This window comes from Pinus tabuliformis, chromosome 4_1, assembly GCF_031772625.1.
Source record: "Pinus tabuliformis cultivar Carrire ecotype Pingquan chromosome 4_1, CPIR1, whole genome shotgun sequence".
Lineage (NCBI taxonomy): Eukaryota > Viridiplantae > Streptophyta > Pinopsida > Pinales > Pinaceae > Pinus > Pinus tabuliformis.
This window is the reverse complement of record NC_142303.1, coordinates 325384687-325407857: the sequence shown is the minus strand read 5'-3', so window position 1 is coordinate 325407857 and position 23171 is coordinate 325384687. Positions and strand designations below refer to the sequence as shown.

Here is a 23171-nt window from a genome sequence, read left to right as displayed (position 1 = left end):
AACAAAAATAACAAGGAGAAGCATGCCACAAGAAGGATTAGTGAGATGAAACTGTCTCTAACATACTCGAACATGAACATGCTATAGGTTAATTGAGAATTAGTTCATAATAGATCACCAACATGGCATTGAATAATTAAGCATAGCTTCAATGAGTTCATTAACATATGCCACATCAAATCACAGATACAAACATGATGGAAATACAAGAAAGCTAGTACCACCATCACAAAGATGAATGGGAAATCATACTAAAAGAAAATAACTTCTCATTATTGTTGTTGCAAACACAAGTACAAGTCATGTAAGCCATCAAATCCTAATAGTTGAACATGGGCTTCTCATACCATTATCCAATGCAAAACCCTAGCCTCTCTACAACTCATCCTACTAGCTACCAAGAGTTGAGTGTCTCTAGCTCTTCAAGCACAGATCCACTCTCTACTACTAGTCCTAGATAAGGTGCTAAAATTCCTTTTAAATGAGGCATGAGGGCATATTTACAGAGGTGAGGTTACTCTTCACCTACTGTGACCTCTGACCGACCGCCATGACTTTTGAACTTCCTCATGGTTCTCTCATGCCTAATGACTATTACAAGTTCAGGTCGATCTTAGTATACCTGCTACCATCATGATGAATTTTTCTTACATATTAATAGAAAATATGTTGTGAAGGGAATAGAGAGGCTTTTGGGAAACCATAGAATTCTTGTTGTCCATATGTTACTACTAGGTCATGAAACAAGGTTGTGTTCTTCACTTTCTGAGTTGAACAACCATTTTCTCGTTACTACACCTACCATAAAGGTTGACATAGTGCCTTGGGCTACTACATGGAGCTAGATTTCCCTTTTATCCAAAACCCTAGTTTCACAACCTATGTAGGAAACCCTAGCTTATTTCCTCATGGGCCAGCATGCTCTTCTCTCTCTTCTACATGCAAGCAAATTATATTGGTAATACAATTTTACAGTAAGAGAATGTTACAAAAACATGATATTCACTAAAAGAAAGATAATGATTTGGACCCTTGTATGGTCCCTTTATGTGCCATACTGTTGTCAATGCATGTGGTCTCTTCAAGGTTTGTATAGCTTTTTCAATATCTTCCTTAAGCATGTTTCAAAAGATATATCTTGTTAACAATCATGTCATTGTCAGCATGCCAATTTTGTTTTACGTCTTGCAGTTGTCCTTCAAAATTGAACATCACCCCAAGCTTACAAACCAATTTTGTATGCTCTTCAAGTTTTTTGAGATTTGCGGCTCTCCCAAGAGGACTCATGTTCTTGTGTACCTTAGTAAAACTCCTTTTAGGATTTTTCTAAGCTAAAACCCTACGCTATTATTCTAAAGTAATTACCGTCTTCCTCGGTAATCCATATCATAGGCCTTACTCACTAGAAAGTGCCTCAAACCTATGTGTTTCATAAGGAAATTGTATGACATGAATTTATACTAAGGAGATAGTTATATGGATTGCATTGTGAGTTTTCTCCAGGGATTTGGTCATTTCACATATTATTTGAGGTGGAGGCCAACTTGAGGATAATCCCTTTAGTAGTTCTCATACAATATTAGGCTCCACAAAGTTTTAAGCCAATAGGATATTCATAGATATATCCACTATTATTTGTTGTTTGATTTATGGAATAGACCAAACAATTAGGAATGTTAATACTTGCAAATAATATGTCACATCCATATCTATGTGTGGAAGTTCTCTTTGGGGAATCAAAATATCTACAATCTTGAAACCTTGTTTGTCTGATTCAATTACTTTTAATGCCCAAATGATGAGAAAATATGGATATTATAACAAAATTTTCTCGCTTCCATCTCCAGAGTATTGTTTTTATGACATTGAAATAGAAATCTAATCAATCCACAACTCGAATTGACAACAAGGGGAAAAATTAAAAACATCCATACATGTTTTAGTGAAGGGACTTGTGTTGAAAAAGTAATCACCAATGGAATTCCATAATTTATGGCCAAAGGAAAACCTATGGATTTTGGCAAATCACATTTTCCATATTTTGTGAAATTCACACTTCGAGAAAGCAAAGAAGGTCATAATTTTGAGCATTAGCACAAATCAACTATATAGCCATTCATTAGAGAGGCTTGTGAATGTGACTTACGATTTGGTCGCATTCCATGGCTTATGCTAGATTGCATTTTCTGGAGTAGGTTGTGTTTCAAAACTATGATTGGTGGAGATCACATGGTCACAAATAAGTGTAAGTCACATGGACCATTGGCTTCCTCAATTGCAATATTGCGACCCTGCAACCAGTTGCATTGAGGAACTACAACTTGTGGAGGTCACATAGTCACGGTCTAATGAAGGTCACATCATGGTGGTTTGTCTAAGGCTTTATAATGCGATCGTGCAATCTGGAGAGAGGTTGCATAGTCACACTTTCTGGAGCATGCTTATGGGGTTGCAAATGTGAATAGTGACTTGGAAATTGATCAAAATTGAGAGATATAACTAGAGGGGTGCTTACGCCCTTGTAGATCCTTTTGCTAAATACCTCCATAAGACAATTTTGTTGTCAAACACTTAGGAACCCACTATGAGCTACAAATATTTCCAGGAACTTCAAGAGGAAAACATTATCCTTCTTTTGAAGATATAGTGCCATATTTATTATTTTCTACTGCCACCAAGTTGCTTATATAAAATAGGTTGACCATGTCCTCCATTTGTGCGAATATAAATGGAATGTATGTTAAAACTTCTTGTTGTGCAAACACCTGAATTGATTTGCAATGAACTTCAAATATTCTACCCTTAATGCAAATGAATCCACTTCCACTAAAGTTTTAACTATATTTTTGATCCAAAGCTCATGTGAGAAGTTCTTCACCATGGAACTCACCATGACCCGGTGTAATTGAATTAAAAAAGTCACTTCTTCCCCCATTAGTGGCTGTATTCTATAAATACCCATGAATGATGAAGATGATTTCAGTCATTGGATCCCTTTCCCAAACAATATATGCTCCTTCAGTGCTAAGTGCATAAAATTTCAAACATAAGTGTCATTGTATATCATGACAGAGGTATGTAGGTAATATCCACAAAAGTGCCTCTTCATCAACTCCACGTGTGGCCATCCATTTGTACTATAAATCATATGGAATTTGGTGGTGTTTCATCCATTCTTCCATATCCCTTCTCTTAACCCTTCACCCTTCAAGCCTAATTATTAGAGATCACAAATAGGTCTACATGTTCCCAATCAGATGTGAAAATAATACCAAACCAAGATTTGCAACGAGGATAACAAAAAAAGTCTCTCTGATGTAAGTGCTTGTTGTTAAATTTTGTCACAGGGAACTGAAATTCCTTAAGCCCCATTGTTTTGTGGATAAATTCCTTCTGTGGATAGAAGTAATATCCCTAGATGTATTGGCTTAGCCTAGAAACAACCAAGACAAAAATACAATGTTTTTCCTTAGAGATATTTGGAATATGAAAGGAAACCTACTTGGAATCCAATGCAAGCTTCCTTCTTCTCCTTAATTGTTAGCTCCAACTTCAACTCCAATTTATAAAAGTGGAACCTAAAAATCATACAAAAAAAGAAAGAGAACAAAATATATGAGATAACATATACAAACAAATATAAACAAGAAGTCAAGGATTCATGCTCTACATATGCATAATCAAGACATAATGTATAGGAGAAACAATGCACTTTTGTAACAATAATGGCGAGAAAATATTAAAACCCTTGTAGGCCTTGACTTTTTGAATCTCTCCCAACTATATTTTCCTTCCTTCTCCACAATGGTAAGATTTCAATCACACCTAAATCACATGGATGGATCATGGACCTCTAGACACGAATGGACAACATAAAGGCATAATTAGAGTCTCCAAAATCCAACACAGACTCTAAGGAAGGTGTTTCATTTATAGGGTAAACAAGGTAGTTTTAAATTTACCATACTAGGACTTAGATCCACTTTAGAAGGAGGTAAGTTCCATGAGATAAGAGATAAGACATCATTATTAGGAGTTCAAGATTAGATCACCCAATAAATGGTTAAATCCACTCCTAAACCTTCTAGAGAGAGAAACCTTGAAATTGTTTCTTATTTTTACTCATTTCCAGGTGTCATCACACTTTCTATAAGATAAACCTACACTGACCAACACAAGTTCCATGTGTGCAGCTTGTGCCATTGCAGTTTTTTAAGAAAGTACAATGAGGTCTTAAATTATGGTTTTCAGCCAATTTAATCCATGATTCTTATAACTTTTGGAGAGAGAATTCTTTTGGGTTTGTGGGCATGATTGAAAGGTATAAATAGATGATGATAGATCTATGTTTAGGGCCATTTGTTTTAATGCGAGAAAATGATCAACAACACCCACCATAAGATGTAGAAATATTTTTCCATAAATTTTGAAGAGAAGATCCCACTTTCTATAGCATCTCCAAAAAGGTCAAATTGAAATCTGATGTTGTTATCACTTGCATTAAATTTTCCCATACCGTAGTATTTTCATTCCACTGTTCATGAAGAGGCTTGAGATTATCATTCAAATTGTGACAATCTAAGTAGTCAATATTGTGTTTATGTAGGTTTAAGGTTCCACCTTGCTTTCTACATTTTGTCTACCAACATGTATTTTGACTTTCAATAGATAGTAAATACCATGAAGCACCTAAAACATGGTTGGATATCATGTAGAGTAGTAGGTTGTATGCATCTCCAACCCATGCAGTCTTGGAGGTGTTTGTTTGAGCCTAGCGATTCCTATACATATGTGTGTTCCAGCACATGGACATGCATCTACTTTAATTATGTGTTTCCTTAAGAGGCATGCACGATTCTTATTTTCCTTGCACAATTCTAAATATAGATCTGTTGCCACATTTATTCTTTTATACTGCCACCAAGATGGTCATATAAAATAGGTTAACCATGTCCTCCATTGGTGATAATAGAAATAGAATGTATGCTGAATATTCTTTTTGTGCAAATGCCTAAACGGATTTGCAACAAACTTCAAATATTATACCCTCAATGAAAATGCATCCACTTCCACTAAATTTTTAATTAGATTTTGGATCCAAAACTCAAGTGAGTCATTTTTCACGACAAAACTCACTAGGATCCAGTGTAATTGAAATGAAAAATCTAGTTCTATCCCCATTGGTGGTTGTATTCTCTAGATACCCATGAATGATGAAGAGTATTTCAGTCATTGGATCCCCTTCCCAAACAATATATGTTCCTCCAGTGCTAAATGAAAAAAAGTTCAAACATAAGTGTCATTGTATATCACAATAGAGGTCTGTAGGTAAGCTTCACAAAAGTTCCTTTTCATCAACTCCACATGTGGAAATCCATTTTTATTGTAGATCATGCAGAAGTTGGCAGTATTTCATGCATTTTTTTGTATCCCTTTCTCTTAACTCTCCAACCTTCAAGCCTAATTATTATAGATCAAAAATAGGTGATGTGAAAATAATAAAAAACCAACATTTTCGATGAGAATAGCAAACAAATTCTCTCTGAGGTAAGTTCTTGTCGTTAAATTTTGTCCCACAGAACTGAGATTCCTTAATCCCCACCATAAGTAGTAGAAAAAATTTTCCATAAATTTTGAAGAGACGATCATGTTGGCTTATGGGGGCCTAACCCAGGTTCAAATTTATTTATCCAAACAAATCCCTACACTACTGGCCCTTTTGGCATCAGCCCACGGAGCGCGGACTGAAGTCTCACGCAAAGCAGTATGGGGCGATGATGGAACCAAGTTTCCACGCCCTTGAGATGGATGTGATGTTGGTTTATTCCAACTAGACCTACCTTTGTGCCATATTCTAAGCTTCAGTACCTTCGCAAAGTGTTACAATCGGCCTTCGCGCAGCCCTAACCAGGGGCTGAGATGCTTTCGCGCTGCTAAGGCTATGAACTGAGCTATTTCCCAAATTAGACTAAATATCTTACTTATCTTATCGAAAAATCTTATTTATCTTCGCATAAACAGATATTATAACTTGCATTCACTTAAACAATACCATTATACACATTTGCGCATCATATAAGCATTAAAAGTGAAATTCATACCCAATATAACAGATGCACAAATATGAAATAAATACACAGAAATGATAGAAACTTCTCTTTATTAATACTTCCAGAAGATTACAGACTCGACTCGCCCTGTGCACTCAGCTGTAGACTACTAGGCCTTTGCGCACTCAGATGTAGAGCCTCTTCCTACTCTACAACCCAAAACTAGACTTTACACTTCAGAGCTATCTCGCATACATCAAATGTTCTTCTTCATGCTTCTCTTCTTAGATGCCTTTGACTACTTAGAGCTTTTCTTTATTTATACAATCCCATGGTCCACGGACCATGGGTAGATCTCTACAGTTGACATTACATTATCAAAATAAGGGCGGACAACCCTATGACTCTTTTACAACTACGCACTCCGTGCCCACAAAATGTGGAGTCTTTACATTGGAATTACAAAACTTGGACCAAAACCTAGGCTTTCTAAGCCCCAAAACTTCCCTTGGGGGATCCCACGCCCAACAGGCCCCTAATACAAACATCGTGACTCGCCCTCGAGTCACTTTTTAGGTGCAGAGATCTTAGCACGAAGACCTCCCATCTTTGTTTGGATTGCTGCAAGTTCAGCAGTGCACTGAGTGGCTGCCTGCTAAACTTCCTCCACGCACTGTTTGGTGGTGCTGTCACTGAACTGCTACCCTGAATCCTATCCTGAGTTGCGTGAGATTTCCTTCAATGGAGGTTGTAATTCTATACGCCTCATTGATCCACGACTATAGGCGTGCTTTCAAGACTGCTTCTTTGTGTCGAGCAGCATCCACCTGCTCCTTGAGCGCCTTTGCTTGTTGCATCCTTGCAAGCCTCTATGTAAGGGCAACCATCTGCGTAGTCCCTTTTACCTCATCATATCTCTGCTGCAGCTCGTGCAACTTTGTCTCTAGGCATTCTATGTTCGGGACCTCCAGCAGGGTTGAAGGTTGAGCCTTCAACTGTAGTTCTGTTATCTAAAGGTTCAACTCCAACTGAACCCTAACCATTTTTTCTCTTGCGTCGCGCACCCCTGTGGCTAACTTTTGGACGCGCGCCTCAACCGGTTCCTCTGCTTGAATGGCCAACTTCAGGACCATCTAGTAGGCTTCCTCCACAACCTGCACTATCTATTTGTTTTGGTCCACTGCCTCGTTGCGCTGCAGGTTCAACTGCTCAATGTTGATGCGTTTCTCACTCATTACCTGTAGAGTGCGACTCTCCCTGGCCTAAAGTTATGAAGTGACTACATCCTACAAGAGATAGAGCATCTCCCGAGGGAGCACAGCCATGCTTAATCCAACCTCTTTCAAACTGCTGACCATAGGCCTGTCGGCCTCATTCTTTGTGATGAGTGCTCCATCTGGTAGCACTATTGTGTTGGTCATCTTGGTGCGCAACATTTCCTCGACAACTGAAGTGCCGATTGCGAGGCTAGTGGACACTATGCCAGCCTGTGGAGTGCGCACCTGCAACTCCTGTATTTGTGTCTGGAGAGCCCCCAATACCAACTGGTGTTGTTCCTCAAACTATTGGAGGGCCTCTGAAGTGACATCCCTCATTGTTTCGTCGATATCATGTAGATCCCCCTCAATGAGGGTGATTGCGTCAAATGAAGTCTTTGAGGCCTTTGTTTTCTAGCACAACCCTACCTGCTCTTGTGGTCGTGGATGTTTTAGCTGGGTGGACATTATCTGTGGGTCCACACCACCTTGTTCTATATTGGTCTCTAGTTCAGGCAAAGGTGACTTCTGTCCTTCGCGCTCTTCTTCTGTTGTTTTCTGCTGCTCCGCCAACTTTGCAGTGTCGTGCGCTGCCTGGGCCTTAGATGCTGCTTCTTCTTTCCTGCACTTTTCTACTAGCTATACCATCCATGGTTTTGTCTCTTCCTTCTTTCACTGCGTGGCAAACTTTTCTGCTTCCACCACGGAGTTAGCTGGAGCGTGCCACTCCGGCGGCCAAGACTCAAGGACCGCAAAAATTACATCGTCGGTTGCTAAGTATGGTAACTCATGCCACGTCTTCATAGGGTCCTTCCATGCCCTGATGAAGACATGGTGGAAGTCTTCTTTGAATTCTACAAAGCTCTGTAGACTGTTGTAGATTGTGGGAAATAACCGCAACTTGTGATTGATCCCCATCCTGATGTTCATCTCCATGAGCACCCAAAATATCTTGCTCTCCCTTATCCTCTGTGCGTCCCTGGTCGCCCACAAAAAAGCATACTTCACTGCCTCTAGAAGGTTCTATGTGATCGACGGGAACTGGCTATCTTCGCGCAACTGCCATGCCACCAAGAATATCAACAACAGGAGCCATGCGTAATGGAATGCTTTCCCTACTCCTGTGTCTCGCGGCAGTTTGCAAGGAATTCACCGCATAGATAGTTTGCCCAGTTGTACTGGACCCCTTCTGCGCATTGGACTGCTAGTGAAACCATTGGCGTGGACACCTCATCTGCGCAACACTTTCACATCACTTTCCCTACCAATATTTGTGTCACAACCTTGAATTTAGGGTTGTTGATGCTGGAGATGGCATACCCTCACTTCTTCTTCTACAACTTAAATTTATTTTTCATGGCCTCCGCGATGGCCAAGTCATCACTTTTTCCCTATGAAATGTTTTTTGGTTCCTTCCCTGTGCAAGGTAGTCATGTAATCTAGTGAATCAGATGGTCTGTGATGGGGATGGGATCCTCCAGCCACAAGCACTCATCATACACTAAGCAGAGCAGTTGCGTGATGATGAAAATGGTCACTGGGGCACGGTGGTAATGTGGCACCCATAGCAGGTTTAGAAACCCTTCTTTCTCAAAAAATCTAAGCCATTTGCGCGGCTGCAAATCTATCATTCTAGCCGACATGTCTATCTTCTGGTGCATTAGCTTTATACTCGCTAAATGCGGGAACTTCTCGTGGTCCACGAGGTCCCAATCTTCAAATTTCAGCACGGGAAACCGTCCCAAGTGTGCTCCTTCAAACATAATATCATCTGGGAGTAAGGGAGTTTGTAGAGAGCTCTTGCTCTCATCTATATCCTTTTGAACCTTAGATTTACCTTTCATGGAGGAACATATTATAGTAGCCTGGTGATAAGGTCTACGTCCTAGGTTTTGACTTCCATTTCTACATCCTCCTCCATCAAGATTTCTTCAAACTATTCCTCCTCATCAGCCTCCAAATTAATGGCCTTCCCCTTTTCCTTCAATGTGAGCTTTGTCCTCAGTGGATTTTTAGGTGAGACGTGCCTCGGTATCATGCCCTGCTTGTCCTTCTTAGGTCTCGGCGTGCATGGTGATTTAGGGACCTCAGCAATTATTCTGACGCTCTCTAGGGATTCCACTTTCATAATTTCCTACTCAGCTTCCTCGCTTGTCACTACTCCTGTGTCCATGGCTTCTTCGGGTGCTAACATCGTGCTATTCCACAGTTCTCTCAATGTCTTTGGTAATTGCTCAAACAACAAATTCGCTTTCAAAATATCGAATAAGTCTCGGTTCATGAATACCTGAGCGCGCAACAACTCAGTTCTCAAATTACCAAGTGTTGTTTGTTGGACAACCACTTGTAATTTATAGCGCCTTTTGGCCTCAAACTAGGCATCACATCATGAATAGTGACTATAATGGTCACTTTCCAATAGACCTATGCGTTAGCGCAGCTGTCTTCACGTTGTCGCAGACCCTGTGACACTTTGCTAATGCGCGTAGTCCTGACATCACACAGTTCCCAGGCATAGTAGTTTATAGTCTCGTGCCTCCTTTAAACTACTTGGAGCACTAATACTATGCTTCGGTCGGCTAGTCAGGTGGTCGGGCCACCTGTGTATGGCTTCAAATGACTGCCATTCACTTTTCCTGGGAAGGGATCACCATTCAACTTTACCAACTGTACCACACCCTTCCTGCATTTTGGTCAAGGAGCCGCATTTCAGCCTGAACCCTGTAGGTGGGAGTTCTATCCATCATCAATTCATAGCTTCTGCAAGTATGCTCATCATGTCCCATGGACCTACAAAAGTTGCAGAACAATTGTTGTGAAGTTTGCGTATACTTCTGTAACAAGTGGCAGTTGTCCGTGGCATGTTTTATGGCTATTTGACAGATCGCACGCCATAAATTAGGCGCCACGCTAGGTCTTGCTTGAGCTTCCGACCTTAAAGGAATCAGTCCTCCTCCTGTAAGGTAATTCGTAAAAACTAGGCAGTGGTATTTTTCATGACCCTGACTCTTTCATTTCACGCACCATACTTCTTCACGCACTTTTGGTCGAATCGTCCTGTCCTGTTTTAGACTCAGCATCTCAAGGCATAGATTCTTCAGATGTGCGTGGATATACTGAACTCCTAGGTTAGGATCTTCCATCGGGGTCTCATGTAGCCTCATAGTGATCTCTAAGGCCTCTGCCTGAGTCGTTATCTTTTGCTACGATAGCGCACTCCTTAAATGTGGTAGTAGCAAAGCTACAAACCACTCACAATGCATTTCATCTGTCAAATTCATATTGGCCTCACAAATCATACATTTCAGCCTCTGATCTAGTTCCCAAGGAGTCTTGCCTGGTAGCATCATGATATCTTTGAATCCCACAATTAACTGCGCTTCAGATTTAGGCCTGCTAAATTCTCTGTTTAGCACTGTTTGGATATCCACGACCCTCACATTCAGGTTATTGTTGGAGTACTTAATATACCAAGTCAGCACACTATCCTACAGGGCGCTAACTAGCATTGCTTTCTTTATATGGTCATCTATAACACCTTGCACTTCCCATACAACCATTACAATGAACTAGAATTGGTCCAGATCCTCATTTCCCAAACCTTTGAACACAGGCAACTTCACTGTGTTTTCTATACTGAATCACGGTGATGGTGGAGTTGGTATGGGTGAAGATGGATGTGATGGCAGTGTGGGTGGAGGTGGTATTCGCAAAATTCTTTGTCTTATCATCTAAATAGCACTTTGTGGAGAGACTTTCGTGAGATCTTCCTCGTCCCCTTGTGGAGGTGAAATCAAGGGGCTATTTTCCGAACCCTTGTTTCCTTCGTTCTTGTAAACCTTTCCACTTCGCGTAGCCCCGAACATCAAGGTAATTGCATAACCCGCTATTTGCACAACAACATTTTAATCCAAGTATTCAAAGACTTTACATGCTTACCTCGCGGTCCTTTGAGAAAGCGTCACTCTGCCTCGCTATAATTGACAAAGGTGTCAACCGCAAACTCAGTAACGAATCCTCCTATAATACGATCAAGCCAATGATCAATGGAGCACATGATCTTATCCTCTGATGCTTCCAACCTTCACACTAGCTTTGGGGTCCACATAATAGGACCGTCAAGCTTCCAACTTCCTTGGCTATTTTCTAACTTCGTGATCCACTCATATAGCTCTGTAGGGAAGGACGCGAAAATATTTCGTGGATCTTCATATATAGATCGCTGTCTAGCCACTCTTCTTTTGATAGTCGCAAGTTTTTGTTCTCCTACACTGTGAACTCGTGAATTCTTCTATCCAACTAGCCTTCAATTTCTTTCTTAGTTGGATCCCAATGATACGACATCACACATCTCTCATTCTAGTCCCGACAACAGCACCATTTGTTGGCTTATGGGGGCCTGACCCAGGTTCAGAGTTATTTAGCCAAACAAATCCCTACATTACTGGCCCTTTCGGCATCAGCCTGCGGAGCATGAACTGAAGTCTCTCCTGAAGCAGTATGGGGGGATGTTGGAACCAATTTTCTACACCCTTGAGATGGATGTGATGTCAGTTTATTCCAACTAGACCTACCTTCACGTAGGTCGGTTTGCACCCTATTTTAACCTTCAGTACCTTCACGAAGTGTTACAATCGGCCTTTGCACAACCCTAACCAAGGGCTGAGATGCTTTCACGCTGCTAAGGTAGGGAACTGCGCTATTTCCCAAATTAGACTAAGTATCTTACTTATCTTATCGACAAATCTTATTTATCTTCGTGTAAACAGATATTCTAACTTGCGTTCACTTAACCAATACCATTATACACATTCACGCATCATATAAGAATTAAAAGTGAAATTCATACCCAATATAACAGATGCACAAATAGGAAATAAATACACATAAATGATAGAAACTTCTCTCTATTAATACTTCCAGAAGATTACAGACTCGACTCACCCTGTGCACTCAGATGCAGGGGTCCGCGCACTCAGTTGTGGACTACTAGGCCTCTGCGCACTCAGCTGTAGTGCCTCTTCCTACTCTATGAACCAAAAATAGACTTTACACTTCAAAGCTATCTCACCTACATCATATGTTCTTCTTCATTCTTCTCTTCTTATATGCCTTTGACTACTTAGAGCTTTGCTCTATTTATACAATCCCATGGTCCGTAGACCATGGGTAGATCTCTACAGCTGACATTACATTATTAAAATAAGGTCGAAAAACCCTATGACTCTTTTACAACTACGCACTCTGTGCCCACAAAATGTGGAGTCTTTACATTGGAATTACAAAACTTGGACCAAAATCTGGGCTCTAAACCCCAAAACTTCCCTTGGGGGATCCCACGCCCAACAGATCCCACTTTCTATAGCATCTCCAAAAATGACAAATCAAAAAATTTTGTTGTTATCACTTGCATTACAATTTTCCCATACAATATAATTCTCATTCCACTGTTCACGAAGAGGACTAAGATTATCATTTAAACTGTGACAATCTAAATAGTCAATATTGTGATTTTGTAGGTTTAAGGTTCCATGTTTCTTTCTACATTCTCTCTGTCACATGTATTTTGACTTTAAATTGATAGTAAATACAACAAAGCACCTAAAACATGGCTAGGTATCATGTAGAGTAGTAGGTTGAATGCAACTCCAACCCATGTAGTCTTGGTGGTATTATCTTAAGCCCGAAGATTCCTATACATATGTGTGTTCCAGTGCATGGGCATGTGTCTACTCTAAATATGTCTTTCCCTAAGAGGCATGAATGATTCATATTTAATTGAAATGCCATTAACATGTACCCCATGCTTCTCCTTTTAAATTTTTTAATTAAGAGTGTGTTAACGATCAATCACTAAGGAGCGTGTTAGTGTCAATTTATATCATTTCAATAGACCTCTTGCTATTGGGTTCTAGTCACCATCCTAGTGACACATTAAATGTTATATTTTTAAACCTTAGCTCACACATTCCATGTAATTTTTTGTTGTCATTGTCCATGTTTTCTCTTGGCATCAAATTTTAACATAAGATATATGTAATTACATTCTCAAAATAGTTGACTCATTATGAATCTCCCTAACGTTTCTTTGGCATCCTCCCAAATATATATAAAAAAAAAACATTTCTCCATGCAAATGTTGGTTCATTTTCCCCATTGCATTTTATAATGGTGTAATAGATCTAGCTTGAAAATATATTAAAAATGAAAAAAATTTCCCAAGAAATATCAAGATCAATCTAGGAATATTCAATGAAAATTCTTCTTTATTAATATCAAAACCCTTGAGGTAGGGAAACACCATACAATCACTCCTCAAGGAAGGAGAACACTCCACAATATATATGCTTATCAACACACTAATCCTTGACATCTCTCAATTAAGGGTCTCTAGCCTCTATATAGGCTTCATACATACACTACCATAGGTAATTACCACGGGTATTTCAATACCATACATCCATTACAATGGGCTTATCACATTATTCCCTAACTACTTGTGGTCCCTTGCATAATGTTTGTTAACCACTTTATTTATTAACTATGGACCATTATATTATTACATCACATTATTCCCTTGGATACCTCCCTCTGTACCCCATATGATCCCCCCTAGGTATATGTTGATGGTGTTGGATCCACCAACATGTAAGGGGATCTCCACTGTAAGAAGTCCCAATTAGACCTCAGACTATTTGGTGTAGGAGTCCCAATAGTGGGTCGTACGGTAATGCCTTGACCACAATTTCTCACAGAGGCAAGTAAGATAACTCTGTTGGTAGCAAAGGGTGTGACATATGCACCGAACCAAGGAAGGTGCATGAGAGGTTCTAACACATGGGGATTGAGATGAGTGCACCCGTTGGAAACCTGTGATAGAATGGAGTTAAGAAGGGAACACACGAGCAAAGATGCATCACAACATGGAAGGAAAGTTAGCTAGAAATCCAAAGTGATGGTTAAACCAACAACACATTTCAGAAAGATTCATACATACATACACAAAAACTATACATGCATGTGTAAGAAAACAAATACATATATCATTTAGAGTAAATAGATAGTTGAAATACAATACAACAAATGCATGAAATGTGTTGGCTCTTCTTATATTAAGAAGTGTAAGTTCCAGTCATACAATACATCCATGTCCAACCACTAGTTCTGACAGCAGAATATCACAACCACAACTGCCTACTCCTCCAAAGGGATGTATTGGCTCTACACAGTGGAGAAGCCAAGGCTCGTTACAATACTATTCAAGCGCTCTCTAAGATAGTCCTATCAGAAGCTTGACTGACCAAAATCATGTACAATGAATTATGAGGGACTCTTTATAGCAAAGGGTGGGGTGACCCTTGACATTCCCCTTTGTGACAATTCATCTACCCTCATGAATCTTCATCTACTCTATCACTGTTACATCCAACTATCGACACTTGAACATACACTTGACAAGCTGTTACATTACAATGCACATGTACCCATGTGAGACAAAACGACTTGAGCAAGCCTAGATAGACATCACTATGACTCAAACAACTATTGGAAGACCAACTCTTCGACATCTTCATTGTGATTGATAGTAGCGAACTGATGCCAAGATCGGTAATCCGCGATGGTGGCCTTGTGCTCCAAGGTGACATATTTCTGGAACTTAACTCTTGCCTCCATAGCATTCAAGTACACTACTCAGACTCCTCTGTCCAACTCTTCTGAAAGAATTCACCTAATTTTCTTCAATGTGGCCAGACCATCAACATACTTGTGCATGGTGTCTGGAATGATGGGAAAGTCTAGATTGGTGGCAATACGCATCAACTCATCAAAGTATGAGTCAAGCTCTAGTTGGAATTTTGCCTTTGTCTTCGCTTGGGTGAGAGTCCCAATAGATGGGATCGCATGTGCGTGCACCACAACATCCATACTCTTGAATGCACAGGCATGGGAAGCCTATAGACTAGTGATGAGCTGCGGGAGCTCTTCATAGTTCTCGGTTTGACTTCAGATGCGTGCCTTCATCTTGACCACTCTAGGCTTCATCATCTTAGGCAAGTGAAGTAGGGCTCCCTTGTATCTCATTGTCCATGTTTGTATGTAATCAACAATAGCATGCATGTTTGAAAAGATACATGCTCTTCTAGCACATCATTGCTGCCATTAGTTGAGATGGACGACTGCCTTATGCACGGTACCAAACTTGGAATACAACACCCGCATAACTATGTTAAGGGACAATACTTCATCTAGTATTGCCTTCTTCAGTTTTGCTCGGGCGGACACTATCACCAACTCTCCTCCTTTCTTGGTCGTCTGTAGCTCCTTAGCCATTCACTCATTCTCAGCTATCAGAAAGTGAACACTTGAGCTAGTGGCTTCGGCATATGCTCTAGTGGCATCGGCCAAGGCTACTGGATGTTTGCGCACGTCAGACATGATCACTCATTCCTCATACTACGTAGGAGATGTATGATCTTTCAGAGTTGACACTCTGTGAGATTGCACAACTCTATGTTGAGACTCGTCGAATGAGATGTTGTGCATCTCTCCTTCTGACTGATCTCCAAGGATCTCAGTGTCTCCTTGGTCACTTGGGACTTGCTCATCTTCTGGATGTGGTGAAGCTGGTGGGTTGACCTCTTGGTGGTGAGGCATGAGGTCAATTTCCTACTCTAACTCCTTCTTCTCCATGTCCATATCCATATTTTCAAGTTCTTTCTCTATCTTCTGAGTGAATTCCTTCTCCTGCGATGGTTCACCTTGTTCGCCTGATGCCAGTTGTTCTGATGAGTCCACTACTTGTACGGGCATTGTTTCATCTATCTGTGCCCCTTGCTATACCTTTTCTTGCTACACTTCCCTCTCCTATTTGTGTAGCTCCTGTTCCTTTTGAAGTTGCTCCTTCAACTCATGCAACTCCTTCTCTGTTTCCTCCATTCTACACTTCTCTCTCTGACTTTGCAGGTTTTGTTTGTCGCATTGTTACCTCTTTGCCTCTATGGCCAAAGCTGCTTACTCCACAAGTGGATCCGCTCGGAACTTTTAGATTTTCTCTTCCTCCATGCAATCGATAATCTTGCTCTTGCCCTTGTCGTACATTGGTATGTTCGCCTCTACCACTATTGTTGCTTCTGGTGCTCTCTAGGATGCTTCTTCACATTGCTTCGCTAACCACTCCATAATGAAGCCAACCAGTTCAATGGGTCTAGAGAAGCTGTAGCAATATCTCCATGGGTCCTCCTCCGCCCAATGAAATGTCCCGTGGATCCAGTTGAACTGTACTCTCATGCAGTGATCTTTCACAAGATAATGTGGTTCATATGGATTATAACTTCAGAGGTAGAATGTATACTTATTCATCTTATCTGCTTCGACATTTGCATGCTTGAAACTTCGAATCTCATATAATCCAATGCGCAGTGGAAGAGTGGGCCAAGGTGCCTTCTTCTTTCGATGCAGCCTAGTTTTCAATCCTGCCAAGATGTGATATGATACTTCCTACGTGACGAGCACATCCAAGGCAAACTTCGATAGAACATGTGGAGGCTTCTCTACATCGTACATTTGTATGAAGGTTTCGAACAGTGATGCATACCAATCAGCTATGCTTATTAGTGCCTCCATTGCTACCATCAACATGCAAGGTGGATCATGTTCGAATATCATCTTGTAAACTGGGGTGACAAAATGATCAGACAACCATGTGATAACTCCTCTGAAGCTGCATTCGAACAACATCTTACAATAAGTGTTCACAACAGTCTCTACTGGTGACCATGCCCACTTCAAGCCTGGGAACTACTGTCAGGCACAGACTGCATCCAAGATGTAGGTGGACATGTAGATTTCTACTTCTGTACCTTTGGGTGGCTATTGAGCCATCGTTACCTATTCCTTCAGCTGATGAGCCAACATACTGGACCAATTGAATGGTTTTCCCTCTCTGGCTAGTTGGTCCAGCACAATCACCCAACTCTGTGGGAAGGTTTTCGTGCTTTCTTGGCCATACAGTCGACATGTGAAAATGACCAAGTATTGATACGCCTTCTGTAGTATCTTCGTCTTGTAGATCTGGTTGGTTGTCATCTCGAATCTAATTGGTTCCTTTACCCAGATCTTCAGAATGTCTCTCGAGTTGTAATTGTTATTGGGTAAGTTGAAGGGAGTAACCATGATAGTCATGGGCTCTAACATCTGATACATCTTATCATAATCCTATGCCTTGAAGGTTGCAATATTCACCCACTGACACTGCTCAAGGTCAACATCTTGGGGTCAGTGTGCGAGACGATCCAGTGTATCATGTCCACGCATGGGAACACAGGGTATCTACATGCAATCCAGTACAAGCTGGACTTGTGGATGTTCACATATACCTGGCGGTCTTCAAGGTATTCTCCAAATTTGCCTACAAATGCATCATTTATATTTTGCCACTTCAGCTTGATGTTTTTGTCTAGAATCATCTTGATATCTTCATAGATCAGTAGATTTGTGGACACTCGCTCAACCACTACTCCATTTGTAGTTCCATCATTGTCATTTGATCCTAATCTCTTGGAGGCCATTGATCCTGAACTATTAAGAGGCAGACTAACACCTACTAGATCTAGAGACAAAGCAACATGCATGGCAAGAAATATGTCAGTGAAAATCAAAGCAAATTGGAGGAATGACATAACACATACTTGGGAAAAGACTGGCAAGGATTGCGCAATTTACTCTGGGAGGCTGGGTGACTGGCTACCAGAACTACACAAAAGGTAGTCTAGGCTATCTGGGAGGCATGATTGGTTGTTGGAATTGTGCATTGTACAATCCAGGCTAACTGTTGGAATTGTGTAATGCGTAATTTCACCTAGCAATGGCTATAGGTTTAGTGACTACATTGCACAATTTTCTAGGCGTGCAGTCACTATCCCTCAGAATTGCACAAATCAGGCTCGGGGAACAACTGTTGGGTAGATATTCACATTTATTGAGGGAAGACAAAGCCTTCCCTCTTAGGATTGCGCAATTTTGTCTTAGTGAGGCAGAGTCCAGGCATGGGTTGCCCAAACCCGACAACGGGCAACTGAAAGAAAATGTGAAAGTGAATGCATGGCGATATTGAGTGTAATTAGAAGCAAATGATCATGCATTAAAATAGTGAATGAAAGATTCAAAAAATGGAACAACATGCATGTGGGTGAAGTGAGTTGCCGAATCGACGACCATTCATGCAAAATAGTTTCATGCATGCAACAGCAATGAGATAGTAACAAAAACTGAAATGGTGCTAGTACAAGATAGTATGCATTTAAACGACATCAAGAGTTCAAAGAAATCAGGCAAACACCACTCATATAATCAGAAACACAAAAAATGACAAAAATTCTGTAAAAGACAAGTTGAGACCACTTACCCACGAATAACTAAGTTGGATGTGTTGAAGAGTCCTAGATGTGTTGTGTGATGTCAGAGCTCTAAGGTCGAAGTGAAGAAATGAGATCTAAAGCGTTGAATAAATAATTTTGAAGCTCATGATGTGCATGCCACAAATCTAGGAAAAAGCGACACTTGGAGGAAAGATTCTAAAACGATCTTTGCATGTAACCTCCAGCTGCTAAAAATAGCTCCCTAAAATCTAGGGATTCTTTTTGCATGTTGCTTTTTCTATTCTGGGAAAAAGAAGCCCATGCATGCAAGTCAAGTTTCCTTGGTCCCGGGTGGAACTGGTCAAACCAACTGCACATGCAAGAGCCTGCTCAACTGCTGGGAGAAAATGCGCATTTCTAGAAGGGAGTTTAGCTGAATGCCCAGGAGATTTGCATAATTTCTAGGTAGAGCAGTTGAATTCTGCCCAGGATTGTCCAATTCCTGGGCTAAGCAGCCCTGCTAGGAGGAATTGCACAATTTTCTGGATGAAGCTTGACTGGTAGAATTGCGCAATTATGGAGCCCAGCAAGCTGCCAGACTGAATTACGCAATTTCTGGAGGGAAGGCTAGTTTCCCTCCAGAATTTCACAATTTCTTAAGGGAGATGCTCAGCCTATAGCTGGACCAAGTCCAGAGAAACAAATTATGAGGGGAATGCATCAAGATTTGATAGACATGCTTCTTTTCTGCAAGAAAATCACTGAAGCTTGAGTACTTGATGAAGCAAGACATGCTGCTGTGAAAGGTTGGTAGGGAGGCTCCAAAATGAATCTAAGGCAAAAATTTGGAGGGTGGTTGTAGCCACTACAACACATGGCGACACACTAGTAAAACTCTAGTTCTCTGAATGGACCTTGTTCATGGAAAACAAGTCTAACACCTCCGAAAGTATTGTTCAGTTTTTAGTTCGTCTTAGTTTCACACTAGCCTAATTGTAAGATGTAGCATCTGCCAAGCTCTTGGTCGATTTACACACATTCCAAGCCAAGGCAACATAGTTGTTTTGATTGGGGTTGAGGGGTATATTGGTGCACAAACAATATAGTCATCAGAGTCTTAGTTTCATCTCTGGTGTTGCTCCACTACTAGCAGGTCTAGATAGTACCCCGACAGAGTCACGTGGGAACACGAGCATCGTTCCGCTGCCAGCGAACCTAGTCAATACCCCGGTGGAGTCACTTGCATCACCTATTTGCACAGGAAGCCTTTCTCTTCTTTCGCCTTTCTCTTCTTTCGCCTTATTCATTTTTCATTTTTTTTCATTTTTCACTTTTCATTTTTTTCATAACTATGCATAGCACTTGTTCATTGAAGAGGTGAAAGAGGGATCCTAACTTATTGAGAGCAAAAGAGGATTTTCCTTCAGAGAAGTAGTTTATTATATACCTTTGATGTGCTTGTTGAGGTTTTATCCCTCACCTTACTATACTTGACTGAGCTGACAAAGGTTAACCAAAAAACAACCGACTAGAGGAGGTGACACTAGTTAGTGCACAGGCGTTGTGTTTTCACCAAGGTTCACTTCGAACAGTACATATTTTCCTTCAACATATCATGGAATAAAGATAAAAATTTCATCATACAGAGGTCAGATGACAGATAACCAAGTGGTGATAGCAATACAATACCTCTTGTACTTTACCCAGCTTGTCTCAAGAATCATACATGGTTTCATGCGAAACTAACCTACGAAAAAAACGAGCAAATAACAACAAAGAAAAGTAGAAGCAGAAGAAAATGTGAAAGCAAAGTAAGCCAAAAAACAAGCGAAGTAGGTACACAAACAAGTGTTGGGCATGGAATCCCCCCACAGCATGTTCTTGGGCTCAAAGCCCAAGTTTTGGTCAAAGGTATTGTAAGACTTCGCGAATTGTAGGCGCGGAGCATGAAGTATAGGATGAGTCATAGGGTTGTCTGCCCTAAGTATTTTAAAGTAATGTAATGTCATGTCGGCCTACCCATTGTTCGCAGACCATGGGATTATATAAATAGAGCGAGGCTCTAAGTTGTAAAAAGGAGCGAAGATGAGAGATGAATACGAATGGTTCGAGCATAGGGTAAGAGTCTAAGTGTATTGGTTCATGGTAATAGGAAGAGGCTCTACAGATGAGTGCGCAGAGGCCTAGTAAAGTCCGCAACTGAGTGCGCAGGATGGTGTCGAGTCTGTAATCTGAATCGAAGAATAATAAAGAGAAGTTGATTCCTATTTCTATGTATCTGCTTGTGCATTGCCTTCTTTACATTTATACTATTTTATTTATCACACGCACTGATATGATTACTGGATATGCTGTAATAATCACTAGTCTTACACAAATAAGTTAATTAATTGGGTAATAACAAATTAAATAGCAAGGAACTTGGGTATTATACGGGTTGCGCCTCGAGTAGGGGTGCATGGAAGCAGCATCACAGGTTGTGCATAGCAACGTGCACGCAAGGTCAAACTGCAAACCTCTAAAAGCTCATCAGACATCCCCAGGGTGAGGAAACCTAGTTTTAGCACCCTCCCATACTACTTCAGGTTAGACCTTATTCCGTGCTCCGCGTACTATTGCCAAAAGGGCCAGTAGTACCAGAATTTTCTTGGCTAAATCACCTTTGAACCTGGGTGAGGCCCATACAAGCCAACAAAAAGCATGCAAGCAAAAACTACTCCTACTCCTAAGCTAATGGTGCATGGGCCTTGTTGGCAAGGTAAATCCCCTCTGCGGACAGAGGCGATCCCTACTAGCCCAGATCGGGTCTAGCAACAATCAAACAATGCTATCACGCAAGTCCCTAATTTCAAATTAAAGATAAACGATGAGAGCCTACTTGGATTCCAACACTAGTGTTGTAGAAGAGTCGACACTCCCGTTCCTTTGCTCCGGCCGGTCACGATCCTCACGATATCCATGAATGGACACCTACACATGCAAAGAATGACACCAATACAAGCATAAAATCCAGTATATGCAATTATATATCGGTCAGAAAAGATATAACTCAAACATCATCAGAATGAACAAGAAGAATGGAACCATAATGATAGTCATCTATTATTGATAATCAACAAAGGAGAATACAACCATAGTTCTGACATCAAATCCTCCTTTGGCTGGATGATCAGCTACATATGTCTTGCAAAGCTTGTCGGGATTGGGAACAAGCCTCTCTCTCTTTGATTACGAATGCAAATAAGACTCTTACAGCATTCTCTCAGACTTCTGACAGTATAATTCTCCCTATGCTCAAAACTAGCTTGTCAAATGCAACAGAACAAGATTTTACAGATGGAGGAGGAGGAAGAGATACAATGAATCCAGACATCCATGGGATTGGCATTATCCTCGAAAAGCTATTATGGATAGAGATACGATGAATCTCAACATCCATGAGATTGGCATTATCCTTGAAAATCTTCATGAGTTGAAAGGAAAAAACTTTCGGGCGTGCGTTTGTTAAAAAGCTTTCCCAAACTTGGTTGGCGCGGGTAAGACTCTGAGACAGAGCACCAACTGGCATGCCCTCTTTGGAGAATTCCCCCCATTGGCACGGGTGATACACTGTGGATCCGCGCTAATGGAAAAAGGGGAATTTTTAAGGATATTCTGCAGGAGATGTCTTCAAGGCATATGAAGTCCATACTTAGAGGAACATAGTGCAAGTGTTTTCAAGTTATGTCACTTCTCACAGGTCCCAAAATGAGTCCTCCAAAGTGCGGGAAAGGGATAACAGGGACGGTGACAAATGGTGACAAATTACTGTGTAACAGATGCCCCCTAAAGCATGAGGCCCGAGAGAGAGAGAGGGGTGAAATGCTTTACAAGAACACATGCAGCTGCCGCCAGAGAATATGCATAGAGAGATACAACTGATAGCTCCAGTACATGATATATGTGGTATGGGCGCAGCCATCCATAACAGAGTACATAATAATCTAGATCCATGGTATGGGCGCAGCCATCCGGTGAGGATCGATGAATAGACTCAGGCATGGTCGCAACCATCCAGTGAATGAGTCATGTAACAATAATCCACAAAATCGCAGCCTAGATTCCAACAGACAAAATCCAGGGTCTTGCGCTCCATCTCAACTCGAACAAAAGTACAAGTTCAAGCATGCGAATACATGAGTTTAAGTCGAACATGCATGAACATCGTCTGATTACCAGTCAATAATGAAAACTGTTAACAGACGCGAGAGGTACCACCAATAATGACAATGGCCCTCAAGGTACTATAGGTACAATCTATGGCATGTGAATCAGTGATTTGGCGTCGAACACCCGTAGAATCATTCGATCGAAGGCCAATGATGAAAACATCACGTAGAACACGAAGAACCTGCCATTGAGGCATGCAGGCTCCAAGGCACCGGAAGGGAGTCTCTAGATCAACATCCTGGATAATGAGCTGAAGTCGACAGGAAGTGACCTTGATCGAAGGTGGGCCATAGTGTTTC

The 23171-nt window shown here is 41.0% G+C and overlaps 1 pseudogene; it reads right to left on the bottom strand.

Annotated features, from left to right (window-relative positions):
- Positions 1 to 2683: 2683 nt before the first annotated feature.
- LOC149175611 (cyclic nucleotide-gated ion channel 17 pseudogene) lies at positions 2684 to 17874 on the bottom strand (annotated as a pseudogene).
- Positions 17875 to 23171: the final 5297 nt, after the last annotated feature.